The sequence below is a fragment of the Polyodon spathula genome, chromosome 6 (assembly GCF_017654505.1).
Source record: "Polyodon spathula isolate WHYD16114869_AA chromosome 6, ASM1765450v1, whole genome shotgun sequence".
Lineage (NCBI taxonomy): Eukaryota > Metazoa > Chordata > Actinopteri > Acipenseriformes > Polyodontidae > Polyodon > Polyodon spathula.
The window spans coordinates 32,277,991-32,291,779 of NC_054539.1; positions in this window are offsets into that span (position 1 = coordinate 32,277,991).

A 13,789-nucleotide genomic window follows, 5' to 3' on the forward strand; every position below is an offset into this window, starting at 1 on the left:
GCTGTTTACTTTACACGAAATTTGCAACAACCTCACAATTCAACACACCCCAACCACAATTTGGATCACTTAATTAAAAAAAAAAAAAATTTAAATTTAAGTGCAGACTGGTTACCTAAGCAAGCAATGATTATAACAAAGAAACTACAATCCACATAACTATTTTAGCGCTGATTCAAACACAAATGCAAATTCATGGTCCATATTGAGAGAAAAGGTAGTTCCTTGTACAAGTTTGAAAAAATTGTTCGAAACTACCATCTCTATACAGCTCCAAGAGTTCTGCTGTTTTCACCATGTTGCAGCTGCAAAACTAAGTCACTTAGAATTACCATCTGTACCAGTACCAAAAGTCTGAAACTTTCTTACATCAAATTTTAAAAAAGCCAGTAAATACCTCTTATATACAATGATATCACTATGTAACACAATTTTTGTTCCTGGGTAGTAAGTGTTATTTCCTAATTGCTTATGCCTCAAAAGTATAGAAAATGGCTATTATTCCCCACAAACTTTGCTTTTGTGACCAGGATAGTGATATTTTGAAATGTACCTATTTCCAATGAGAAAACGGTCTTTACGTTCACATAAAATCAGAAAAAAACAACATATGAATCGAAATTAACATGTATTTATACTAAAGTAATACAAAATTGACTACAAAAGATTTAGAAGTGAGTAGTTTTTCGGGATTCACGACTATACTGTAAATCAATTTCACGAATCAGCCCCAAAATGTAGTCTCCCATCATGTTCTCGTTATACTGTCCTTGGTAGCGGCCTTCAAAGTCCAGTATATCCTGGTGGAAGCGCTCACCTTGCTCCTCCGAGTATGCTCCCATGTTCTCCTTGAATTTATCAAGATGAGCATCAAGGATATGGACTTTGAGGGACATCCTACAGCCCATTGTGCCATAGTTCTTCACCAGAGTCTCAACCAGCTCCACATAGTTTTCGGCCTTGTGATTGCCCAGGAAGCCCCAAACCACTGTGACAAAGCTGTTCCAAGCCGTTTTCTCATTACTATTGAGCTTCTTGGGGAATTCATTGCACTCCAGGATCTTCTTTATCTGTGGTCCGACAAAGACACAGGCTTTGACCTTTGCCTCAGACAGCTTAGGGAAGAAGTCTTGAAGGTACTTGAAGGCTGCCGACTCCTTATCTAGAGCTCTGACAAATTGTTTCATAAGGCCCAATTTGATGTGCAGTGGTGGCATCGGCACCTTCCGGGGGTCCACCAGTGGCTCCCACTTGACGTTGTTCCTCCCCACAGAGAACTCGGTCCGCTGTGGCCAGTCCCGCCTGTGGTAGTGCGCCTTGGTGTCCCTGCTGTTCCAAAGGCAAAGATAGCAGGGAAACTTAGTAAAATCGCCTTTGGAGACCCATCAGGAATGCCACCATTGCAGCCTCTTGATGCCATCTCAGAAAAATGCAGATATGTAACCACTTAGGCAGCTGGAACTAAACTGAACTGGTGGGCTTAAGGCCCCTGTATTTATACTACTATTTATATTACTGGAAAGTTCTAGAAGTTACTCCAAGTTTACTCAGCACTGAATCTATCTGGAATGTTCGGGAAAATAGGTAAATTTCAAAATATCACTGTCCTGGTCACAAAAGCAAAGTTTGTGGGGAATAATAGCCATTGTCTATACTTTTGAGGCATAAGCAATTAGGAAATAACACTTACTACCCAGAAACCAAAATAAAAAAAAAATTGTTACATGGTGTATATAAGTCGTCAAACTAAGGTAACATTCTTCTTCTTCTTCTTCTTCTTCTTCTTCTTCTTCTTCTTCTTCTTCTTCTTCCATTTACTTTTAAGATTGTGTAGTGAATTTTCAAACAGAAAAGCTAAATAACTGGACATCTACCAATCATATTATTCCACATGTTGGTCAACGTCAAAATAAAGCAGGGAATGCAAGCAGTTTGATATCCACACCATTTATATTAAACAATGTAATTATGTTTTAAAACTGCACATATCTGCAAAAAAATAATAAAAAATAATAATAAAAAAATGACTGTTGTTTGAACTTGCAACATGACATCCTTGAAGAGCACCTGGCCTTAGCTCGCTACACCACTGGGATGTTGCTGAAAAACATTAATTTTTTGAGTTTACATCCATGCCTGACCAGCTTTTGCTGAAAACCTGAAGGTTCTGCTCGATTCTAGAAATGCTCTATATTGGACAAAGTCCATTGAGGCACTTGCTCCTGTAAAGAGCTGGTAAATACATTTAGATAAATACCACTATAACTTTATTGTGTATATTATACATTTGTAAATCAATAGTCATTATAACGAAAGATAACTTAACTTATTTTCTAAAAGGTTAAGTGTGGTCATGGCAAGAGCAACAGAGGACAATTCTGTAAGATTTCTCAGAGTTTCAAAATGTCTGGTTTCCTGTTTGGTAGAATGTAGTTCCTCTTTTAATTAAAAATAAATAAAGGAATAATTTATTTGGTAGAAATAAATACATGATTTAAACAAATGCACAGAGGAATAAATACATTTAGAAACAAATATTTTAAATAAATCAATACATGTTTAGATTATAAATGTATAAATAAATAAATAGCAAGCCAGAAAAATACCTCATATTAATTGATTTGGCTGATGCGTTTATCCACAGCAATTGACATTTATATACTACGGAAGCGTATTGCTGCCACGTAGAGCAAAATAAAATTCAGCACATATATCATTATAACGATATAACTATTTCGTTAAAACGATATAATTATTTCGTTAAAACTATATAACTATTTCGTTATAACGAAATAACTATATCGTTTTAACGAAATAATTATATCGTTATAACGAAATAGTTGTCTCGTAAAAACGGAAATAGTTATCTCATAAAAACGGAAACAGAAATCAGTGTCAGTCTTGAGAACGTCCCCAACAGCAGACATCTATACTGTACAGCCCCCCAATCTGTGCAAGTAAGTCACACAGTCTGTTTTTAAGTAGACCTATTTATTTCTATAGTACTTTATTAACACGATGATGTAGTTAATATATACGGAAACTTCCGCAAATGTGGAATGTGTGTGAATTAATTAAAAACAATGTTTAGAGCTATAGGCCCAGCCTGTTCAGTCCATTGAGGCACTTGCTCCTGTAAAGAGCTGGTAAATACATTTGATAAATACCACTATAACTTTATTGTGTAATTATACATTTGTACTCAATAGTCATTATAACGGAAGATAACTTATTTTCGAAAAGGTTAAGTGTCGCGTCATGGCAAGAGCAACAGGGGACAATGCTGTAAGATTTCTCAGAGATCGCGGTATGCCTGACGATCAGCTTGCAAAAGTGGAGCAGGACAGGGTGACGTGTTTCTAAATTACATACAGCTCTTACATTTATTGCATCTCATTCTCTTTCACATTGCACCCAAATGAGATAATATATATAATATTTTTTTTATAAAAATTAGAAAAGTGTGATCAGACTATGAATCGAAAATAAACTTTCTTGGTTCATCTATCTATCTATCTATCTATCTATCTATCTATCTACGTGTGTATATGCATGTTTTTTTTTATTTTTATACATGAATGTGTCTGCAATGTTTACGTTTTGTGGTTAAATAATGCATTGTCATTCATTTTTAAGTTTTTTTTTTTTTAGCCCGATATACGTTTTAAAATATGTTTATACAGTAGGCCTACATACAAAGATTAAACGATCGCTGTCTTGCACAGTCTTAACTTGCAAACTACTCGCCTGGGTTCAAGGAAACTTTTGCATGAACATTTTTCTGGGTAGCTCCACGCGTCGGACAGTGCAATGTAGCACCTTTCATGTTTCGTTGCCTCTACTAGTACGTCAGATTCAATTAGTTTTGTCTCTTTTTTTAACAGGATTTATGTTTTTATTCTATGTATAGTGATAGACTCGAATGTGTTTGTGCACAATCCGTTGTATGGATGTTATCTTTTTTTTTTGGTGTCAAAAGTAAAAAACGTTTGTTGGGACTGTAGTTCATGTCCGTAATTTTTTTCCATATGTTTCCAACCCTGTAAGGGTCGATTTTGTGTAACTCAATCGTAAAGCTGATCCCACTCGGCATGTTTTTAAGAGGAAGGCAAATAGTGTTTTTCCAAAGTGGTGATTTACGACCCTGCTCCGAGGATCTGCTTGGCTGTTTTGCACACTATTGAAAGTATTGCATGAATCAATTTTACGTGTAGCAGGTTTCATAACGTTTTTACAGGGGGTGTGATGTTTCTCTAAGCTCTTTGGTTTGACAAAATATTTTAATTGGGGTGTTTTGGGCCTGGATGAGTTCAGCCTTATTTTGTTGTTTTTATTATTGATACCAACTTGCACCAAGGTATTACATTGGGGAAACACAGTTGGATGTATTTAGCCCGATATACGTGATAAAATATGTAGCTGAAAGTAGGAGCAGCAGATATTTGTTAGTGTAGTATTGTCATATGTTTGATGTATATTGACGCATTTTACTGATACACTCGCATTGTTTTCAAGAGGTTGGAAAATATTTTTTCAAAGTCTGATTCAGGCGGCCGTATCTTTTTATAAATGTTTGTAAAGGGATTATTAGAAAGTGAGCAGGTTTTATGTAACCCTTTACAACCCTAAAACGGTTTTTACAAATTATTTTACGACCTAAGGTCTGTTTTGCTGTTTTGCACTATTGAAATCAAGAATCAATTATGTGTATTTCTTTCATGTTTACAGTGATACGTAAATGGTGACATTAATGGTGTATGGTTCCTTATAGTTTATTTATTTGTTTTGTGTTTTGTTAATGGTTAATAGTAAATGATTATGATTACATCTCTATCTGATTTTTTGTGCTATTTTAAAACATAAGTCAAAAGGTTTAAACGTATATTATATTAAATCAGCAGGATCACTGCCTCTTTAGGTCAGTAGTCTTTTTTTTTATATGCCAGGGGATATGTACCCTTATTTCAATTCTCATATTTGTTTAAAAGGGAATTTACAAACGTCAGCGTAATTATCCACATTCCTTTAATTGCATTTCAGAAATCTGCTTCAATTACAATTCAATATTATTGTCCGTGTGCCTGAAAAACACTGAAACAGTTTGAAAATTCCAAGAAGCATTTCATAATATGTTTTTTCCTTTTTAATTTGAACGCCAAAATAAAAAGTAAGTGGGTAGATGAAGTTGAACTATATCCTACATATTTCATAGGCCTAACATCCATAAAACCCTACTGAAAAAAAGTGTTGCAGATAAAATACTTTTTAGACGCATTCATTAATGCATATAAATGTTTTATATGCTCTTAGAATAATGGTTTTAGAAACAACACCTTTTCAAATAATGCTTCATACTTTTTTGTGATTTGTGGAGGTTCTACAGTATAGAATAACAAAACATTTACTAAACATTTACTAAAATGTTAAATATTAATATGCATCTATGCATCTGAATATTTTCTGCAACACGTTTCAATAGTGTACCAACCAACTATCAATTTATTTTAAATATATAGTATGTGATGGCCTATGCCTCTTGTTCTTTTAAAACATTTCCTTGCAAAGCATTGTAACAATGTCACATTTTATTTACTATGTTATATGTAGCTATGTAACAATATTTTTACCTTTACAGATTGACAGAGAAGTAATCTGCCTAATGGATGATGACAGTCTGGCCAAATATGTCCCGATCTTTGGTGACAGGATTGCAGTACGCAATTTTTGCAAAAGCAGAGAATCAGAATATAAGGAAAAAGCAGAAACAAAGAAACAGAACCTATTGCAGAAGCTTAGAGACAAAATGATGCTACATAACAATGGGAAAGAAGTTGTGAACACTGGAAGGGATGGAGGGGGCTATGAGAACAACAGTAAAAGAAGACGTTACTTAAAAGGCAACAGTCATGCAGTAAAAGAAAGTCCCAGGATTGAATTGGGATGGCTGCATGAAGGAAAGCAAGTCAGGAAGCGAAATGGTGGAGGAACACGTGAGTTAGAAGTTCCCAAAACAGCAGATAAACAGGCACTTATACAGTTGGCAAAGGATTTGTTCTTTCCCAATGGAAAATCCAAGAAAGGTTACTTGGAAGACGTCAAATATGACATCCTGGATTTCCAGGAAACAGTAATACCAGATAGTTCAAATGTGGGGGAATTGTACAATGCTCTAAAATTGGGTATTTTAAGATTTTACCTGGCAACCTATCCAGTTTCTGAGAGTACATTGGTTTCAGACAATCAACCACAAAAGGATATTTTGTCTCAGATTGATCTAACTACAGACATAAATTACTCTAGACAATCCCTAGCTCAAATCCATGGTGAGGCCAAAGATGAGGGAATTAATCTTTCCACATTAGCCATGGAACAAGAGGCAGTTTTAGAAACCATGAACGAACACAGTGAAGACAGGTCAGAAATAATAGTGGAACACATGGCACTGAATACAAATGCTGTAAGTGAAGAACCCATTGTGCATGAACCAACATTTCATGTTGTAGAAGGATTGTCTGCAATCAACATGGAGCCAGTTAACCAAAGTTTCTTGTATGAAATACAGTTTGGACCAGTGTCTGAGGACATAGCAGCTTCTCAGTTGACTGACACTCTCCCATATGAGACACCACCACCTCTACAGAGTCAGTCAATTCACAACATGACCCATTGCACTCCAGAGAATTCACAATGTGTTGTGCACCTAGATTTATCTTCAGTAGAGGTGGACAGTGTTTCTTATAGTGTCCCACCATCTGCAAGAAGACTGACCCCTTCTCCTGAAGACCAGCCCATAACAACTATCAGACTACATAGATCTAATCTTCTTCATGAAATGAATGCACAGTTCAAGAATCCAGATATACTGTCAGCACAGCTAAAAATGTTCTTCATAGATGAAGCAGGAGCTGATGTTTTAGTACTGTCTAGAGATGCTTATTCTGCCTTTTGGACAGAATTCTTTGCTTCTGTTGCTGAAGGGGAAAATGTTAGAGTTCCTGCCATATGTCCTAGGTGGCAAGAAGAAGAATGGAGAGCTGTTGGCAGAATTTTAGCCAAGGGATATTCAGACCACAGTTACTTCCCACTACAGCTTGCCCCAGCTTTCACAATAGCACTAATTCATGGAGAACACTCTGTTAATCCAGCTATTTTGCATGGGTCATTTCTTTCCTATATAAGCCAAACTGAAAGAGATTTGGTTGATGCAGCAATTGAAGGCATTCTTACAGAAGATGACACAGATGACTTGTTGAATTTTCTGGACAGGATGGGGTGTACCACTATTCCAACAAAGGAAAACTTGAAACAAGTCTTCCTACAGATTGCCCACAAAGAACTTATCCAGAAACCAAAATACGCCCTTGATAAAACGTCGGAAGTCTCCAGAGTTATTCTGAAAGGGTTTTTCACAAACAGTCAAGAAGTGGAGAAAATGTACACAGAGAAGATGCCAACTGTAAAAAAAAGTGCTGAAACTGTTGCAAGCAACTCCATTAAGCAAAGCTGAAAGCCAGAGCTTCAAATATTTACAGCAGTACCTCAGAGATCTAGATGATGTGTCTTTAAGGACGATGCTCCGTTTTATGACTGGCTCAGATGTCATGGCAGTGGAGAAAATCCAAATTATGTTCACCAGTTTGGATGGGCTAGCAAGACGTCCAGTTTCACATACATGTGGGCTTGTGTTTGAACTTCCTTCAACATACCAGAGCTATCCAGAATGGAGGGGGGAAATGGAGAATATTTTGTCAAGCAAGGAATGTTTCAAGATGGACATTGTTTAATGTCAAGTGCAATTTAATTTTGAAGAATCACAGTAACTACAATTTAGAACTAGTAGTCAGTCAAATAAATGGCATTTAAGTCCATAAATTAGTAATGCAAATTTCTTGTTCAGAGTTATGTAACATAAACAGTTTGGATTTCCTAACGCAACAAATGGTGTGAGTTGCAGTTTCGAGTCTGTTTTCTACAATTTCAGCTTTCCTTTTCAGGAAGCATTTCAGAAATGTTAAAATGTAGATACATGGTATGTGATTTACAGATCATTTTATTTTTATACTAGTTTTTGTTGTCTCTACATCCTTTTATAAACATGTCTCCAGTTAACACACACAAAAAAAAAACTTTTTTTGCAGCCCATACTTTACTTATTTGACACCAACTGGGAACTTTTTTAAAAATCTTACAACACTTAACTAGTACTGCACACATTAGACACTGATGCTTTGGGGACATGGTGTTCCAAGTTCATCTGGTCAGGGCCACCATCCTGCCACGTTATAGTGTCAGAAGCGGGATGGTGGTAATAAGACTCAGGGAGACAGAATTGCAGATTAAGCGCTTCAGTGCATGTTTATTTACACAACACAGCACACAGTATCACCCTCACCCTCACCCCACCCCACACTCTCCACTCTTCTCCCTACTCCAACAACTCCCTCACACACACCGAGCCCCCCCCCCCCCCCCCCCTCTCTCTATCCGTGCATTACACAATCACAAACAAACCACGACAAGTGAACAATAAACAATTATCTAAACAACACACACACGGATTTGAATCGCACATGCAGTCACACAGGTTTTAATCAATCAAACAAACATTCTCACATGGACACAATCTCACAACAACACACTATATACACAGACAGGGCTCTGCCATGTCACACCATGAAAGATGGATTCAGTACTTTTGTTTTTCAATGTAGTGAAAAAAGCCTAGTCTTTGAAGGGCTTCTGTTAAATACCCAGAGAAATGTGTAACATTGACAAAAGTTGTTGTTCTTGATATTGTTCAAAATAAATAATGAAAAAAACAAAATTGAAAATGTATTTTATTTCATCTCACCTACATCAACCTTTAATGATTATTATTATGGGTTTAATGCATTGTTATAGAATTTCCGAGTAATTTTTATTTCTGATAAAAATATATATTTTAATCGTTCAGACACATTTATGAGGAACAGTGCACGTTTGTCTTTAACACACTAGTTAGTACATCTGATTGCTATCATGAAGTAATTACATTTTATTGCAATTGACCCCTGACAGCAGGGCTCGGAACCACGCCTTCTCGAACGCCTTACCAATCAGCGCGGCCACTTCACGCGCAGGCAAAGTGACCACACACACACACACAGAAAGCGCGCGCGAAAGAACAGTACCACACTCAACCATTCACGCACCCTCCGGGACTGGAATAGATATGTACTATATATTCATTAACTGAAAGATAGATGTATTTTTATTGGGCATATATATTTGCAATTACACAATAATTGAAAAGATTAAAGTGAATAAATGTAATTTACTTTCTCCAATTCAATCTAGCTTTCAATCAACTAACAGGAGCACCGCAGCACCCAGGTTGCTTTAAAATCGTTTAAAAAATTGTGAGACAAGAGTATACTCTACTCTGAGCACCATTTAAATGGGAAACTTACCTGTACTATTTGTAGGAAACAGAACTGTATCAAGTTCTTATCTAAAAAATTTCCTGCAAATTTGTCATTATCCTTGAGACCTTGGAACAAATTCATCCAAAACTGTGAATTTTGCTTGCGCAGGAAAGCCCACCAGCACTCAATCCTTTGGTTGTGGTTGTTTGAACCATACAGGAAACTTTGCTGTGCAAATTCGTCTTCATGGTCAGATCTCATAAATCTTTGCATGTTCTCTATGTGGCCTTTTTCAGTTCCCAAATCTGCACGTATTCGCTTGGGACACTCCATTCTTGATTTCACAGCCTCCATAAAATAACTTGCTACTATGGCCGGATCACTGTTAGTTGTATATGCTTTTAACCAAATAATATGTCTAGAATAGCCATCGATTGCTCCGTTAATGCAGATTCCGTAGGGTTTCAGTTTATCATAGGAATCAAGGTGCCATAGAAAATCAGGACCTGAGTTGTGGTATGTTCTGTGTCTCAATCGATTTCTACCCCTAAAGTGAACTCCTTGGGAGTCAATAATATTAAGCAACTATCTAACGTCATTCTGGCTGACAACAAATCCTTCTTGAATGCATTTCAAGTGCATTAATCTGTATCCATGTAATTGTCCAGAGTGTTCAATTTCTTGCATTAAATATAGTGCCACGTCTAGCACATCATATTGGTGTTTTCGTCGATGCAGCCTTGTACTTTGCAAGTACTGTCTAGGTGTTCTAATGCTTATAATAATTCCATCCAAGTGCGCTAAACATTCCCAAATCTCCTTATGGTGAAGGCCTAATCCAAAATAAAATCTGATTTTGTTCACCAAATCCGCCATTGACTGACACTATTTCTGTTTCCGTTTTTACGAGATAACTATTTTGTTATAACGATATAATTATTTCGTTAAAACGATATAGTTATTTCGTTATAACGAAATAGTTATATCATTTTAACGAAATAGTTATAGCGTTATAACGATATATGTGCTGAATTTTATTTTGCTCTGCGTGGCATCAATACGCTTCCGTTTTTTGTTCATATTCATATATAATATTATATATAAATCTATATATATATATATATTACATATATATATATATATTATATAGTATTAGAAAATATATATATATATATATATATATATATATATATATATATATATATATATTGATATTGGCCTGGATAAGTATGTCTGCTAAAAAGGCCGATATTTAGTTATATAACAAGTCACTGGCGATCCATTGCGTGCTTTACCTAGATTGGTCTAGTAAAAAAACCTGACTGTATAAATGAGTAATTGTATGTCACAATTGTAAGTTGGCCTGGATAAGTGTGTCTGCAAAAAAAAAAAAAAAAATTATAAGAAAATTATACTATGCATTCCTGGTTTGTACTTGGATGGGAGTCTGCCTGGCAATACCAGGTACTTTAAACTTCTCTTTGGCGTTTTACGCCAAAAGTGTAGTGTAGTCGAGGGTATACACAGGTTAACAGCATTTACCTACTTTGAAATTGGGCAATATATCGTTTACCCACTTCTCATATAAGGGATACAGAGTTTCCTCACTTCTACTATCCTGTGATGTGCAAATCCTGTGTTAAAGACAATATATTATAACGGTGAGTGTCTGTGTTGTGTTCAGAGAATGTGAGCGGAGTGAAGCGGTGACAATTCCGCTCACCGCTCATAATGTCCTCTGCTCTGCTTCGCTCAGATGAAAAGATGTAATGTACATTCAGAAAGGAATACCATTTAATTGTCCTTATTAATCGCATACCTGGACCCAAGCAAAAAAAAAAAAAAAAAAAAAAAAAAGAAAAAATCCCCAGCTATGCAAAAAAGCCGACATAATGTGCTCAAAGAAGTTATCTAATTGAATTCGAAGACACTTTCTCATTATTATTGTTTTGTACTGAAAACACGCGTACCTTTCAAACTTTGCATATGATTCGTATCAAATAAGCTTCATACATGGCTTATTTGTATCCGAGTATCTCATAGGGAGCCTGAAACCCACGAACACATATGAGTGAGTCGACGGGGCTGACGGACCACCCTAATGTATGAACTATCCTTAAGAGTGCAGAAAATATAAACCGTGTTCACAGCGCTATATGATGCATAACTGCAGAACTGTATAAGAACAAGAACCGCAGACAGATGGACACACACACACATGGATGACGTTTCTCACATTTTTGTATGGCACACATGCAGCTCCACAATCGGGAAGAAGCTCCACAATATTAGGGAAATAAAGATATATATATATATATATATATATATATATATATATATATATATATATATAAAGAGTTTACATGCAAAACGCGATATACGCTATCAACACCAAAACTGCGCTAAAAGCAGGATCATTCATAGCACAGTGCCTACTTTCTGATGTTCAGTCCTTTGTCCTCAAAACACGACATACACGTTAAATACATCTCAAATGACCGCTTCTTTCCATAACTCGCTATACGCCAGGCTTCTAATTGAGAAAATCTGACACACCCAATGATCCAGTCGGAGTGCAGTATCACAGTCGTGTGACTCTATTATGGTAGCGCACAGGAGAAGTATAGCAGCGTATTTAATCTTGTAAATTGTGACATGATGATTACTTTTAAAAAATACAGGGAAGTCAATTTTCCCACAGGGTGTAGCAATGGTGAATAAGCATTCGCAAATAATGCTTCAAAACTGTCACTAGATCGGAACTGTAAAACCTCCCTTCATCTCCGTTGTAATGCCAACCCCACTTAATGGTGTTTTACGTATGTGTTCTCCTTCTGCGTGGGATGAGAAGTTTATTGTTTGAATTTACTGAAACGCGTTGCATCTTTAGAAGTGTAAAGTCATTTTACAAAAATGTAGAAATGTATACTTGGTTACGCCCCTGACTGAAGATGTCATTAGCAAAGGGGGTCGGTTGTACTAACAAGGTCAAATAATAGGTCACGTTTTACTAAACATTTTAAAATTAATAAACAAATACCATAATGAACACTATCATAGTATCCTTGTAACCTCCAGAGAAATGTGCTGAAAAAAATGAACACCTACAAGGCTGACTGCAGTCCTACAGCTGGACTGGAATCTACCATACGAGTCAAAATAGGCTGCAAACTGGTGCTTCGCAAGAACATTGACATTGCCCCTGGTCTCACCAATGGGGCCATAGGGAAGCTTCAAGCTGTTTCCTACTATCTGGAAAACACAAGTATGGTCAAAACCATAACCATCTAATTTAACAATGGAATCATCCATACATTTGAACGTTTATGCTCAAAGTTTGAACTCATGGACAGAGTCTACATTGTTCGAGAGCAGTTCCCAGTCATTGATGCTCATACAATTACCATTCACAAATGCCAGGATAAGACTCTAAAAACAGTTAGGATGGATCTTGGTAACTCCATTTCCTCCTATGGACAAAGTTTTGTTGCACTTTCCAGAGCTACATCCTTAAGCGGTGTCCACCTTATCAACTTTTTGACCTCACCTGCATTTAGGCACCTCAAACTGCAGTTGCAGAGTACAATCGGCTCAGAGGGATTTATTGCCCTAAGTTGATAAGCCTGAAGGAGACTAACACGCACAAGGGACACAAGGTAAAAGATTGAGTGCATTTCATTCACCAAGCCATCATTAATGTTCAAGAACAGCAAAAGTCTCAGTCTTCTAAGAGAACACTTGCAGGTACACATCCATGCGTTTGAGCAACCCGAATTTCACCTCATGCTATGCAAATGCAACATTGCAGGGCCTTCTTCACTTGTAGCCTTGGAAGGATTCATTAAAACACAGTCAACAAGTGGCTATCAAGAGCTTTGTTCACTATGATCACTTGCCATCCACAGCACTCTAACTACTGGTGATATTTGTCACTTCTTAGGAGAACCCTTCAATAGAGGTGAGCAGCAAGATGTTGCAGAGTTTCTCACCAAATTGTCTGAAATTTGTCCTGAAGTAGCTCACATGGTTTCAGTCACAATAAGTCATGACATTCTATGCACTAGATGTAACTACTGCCCATCAAACCGACAGGTCTTGCATGTTTACCCTCTAAATATACCTGCGTGTACAGACTCCAATTTTCCAAAAGAAGCCAAGTTAGAAGCAACAACAATTGTGTGAATGTCGGGCCCCAGCATTTTTCCAGTTGTGCCTATTTGCTTGATGTTTGACAAGGTTGCCCCAGTTGCTTCTCCTAACTTGGGCTTTTGTGTTTGATATCACCACTTAAACGGCTGTTGCATTTTTCTAACTTGCTTTTCTTACACTGACAATGTTTTTGTTATAGATGTGTTATACATGTTTAGGGCTTATGTTTGTCTGTT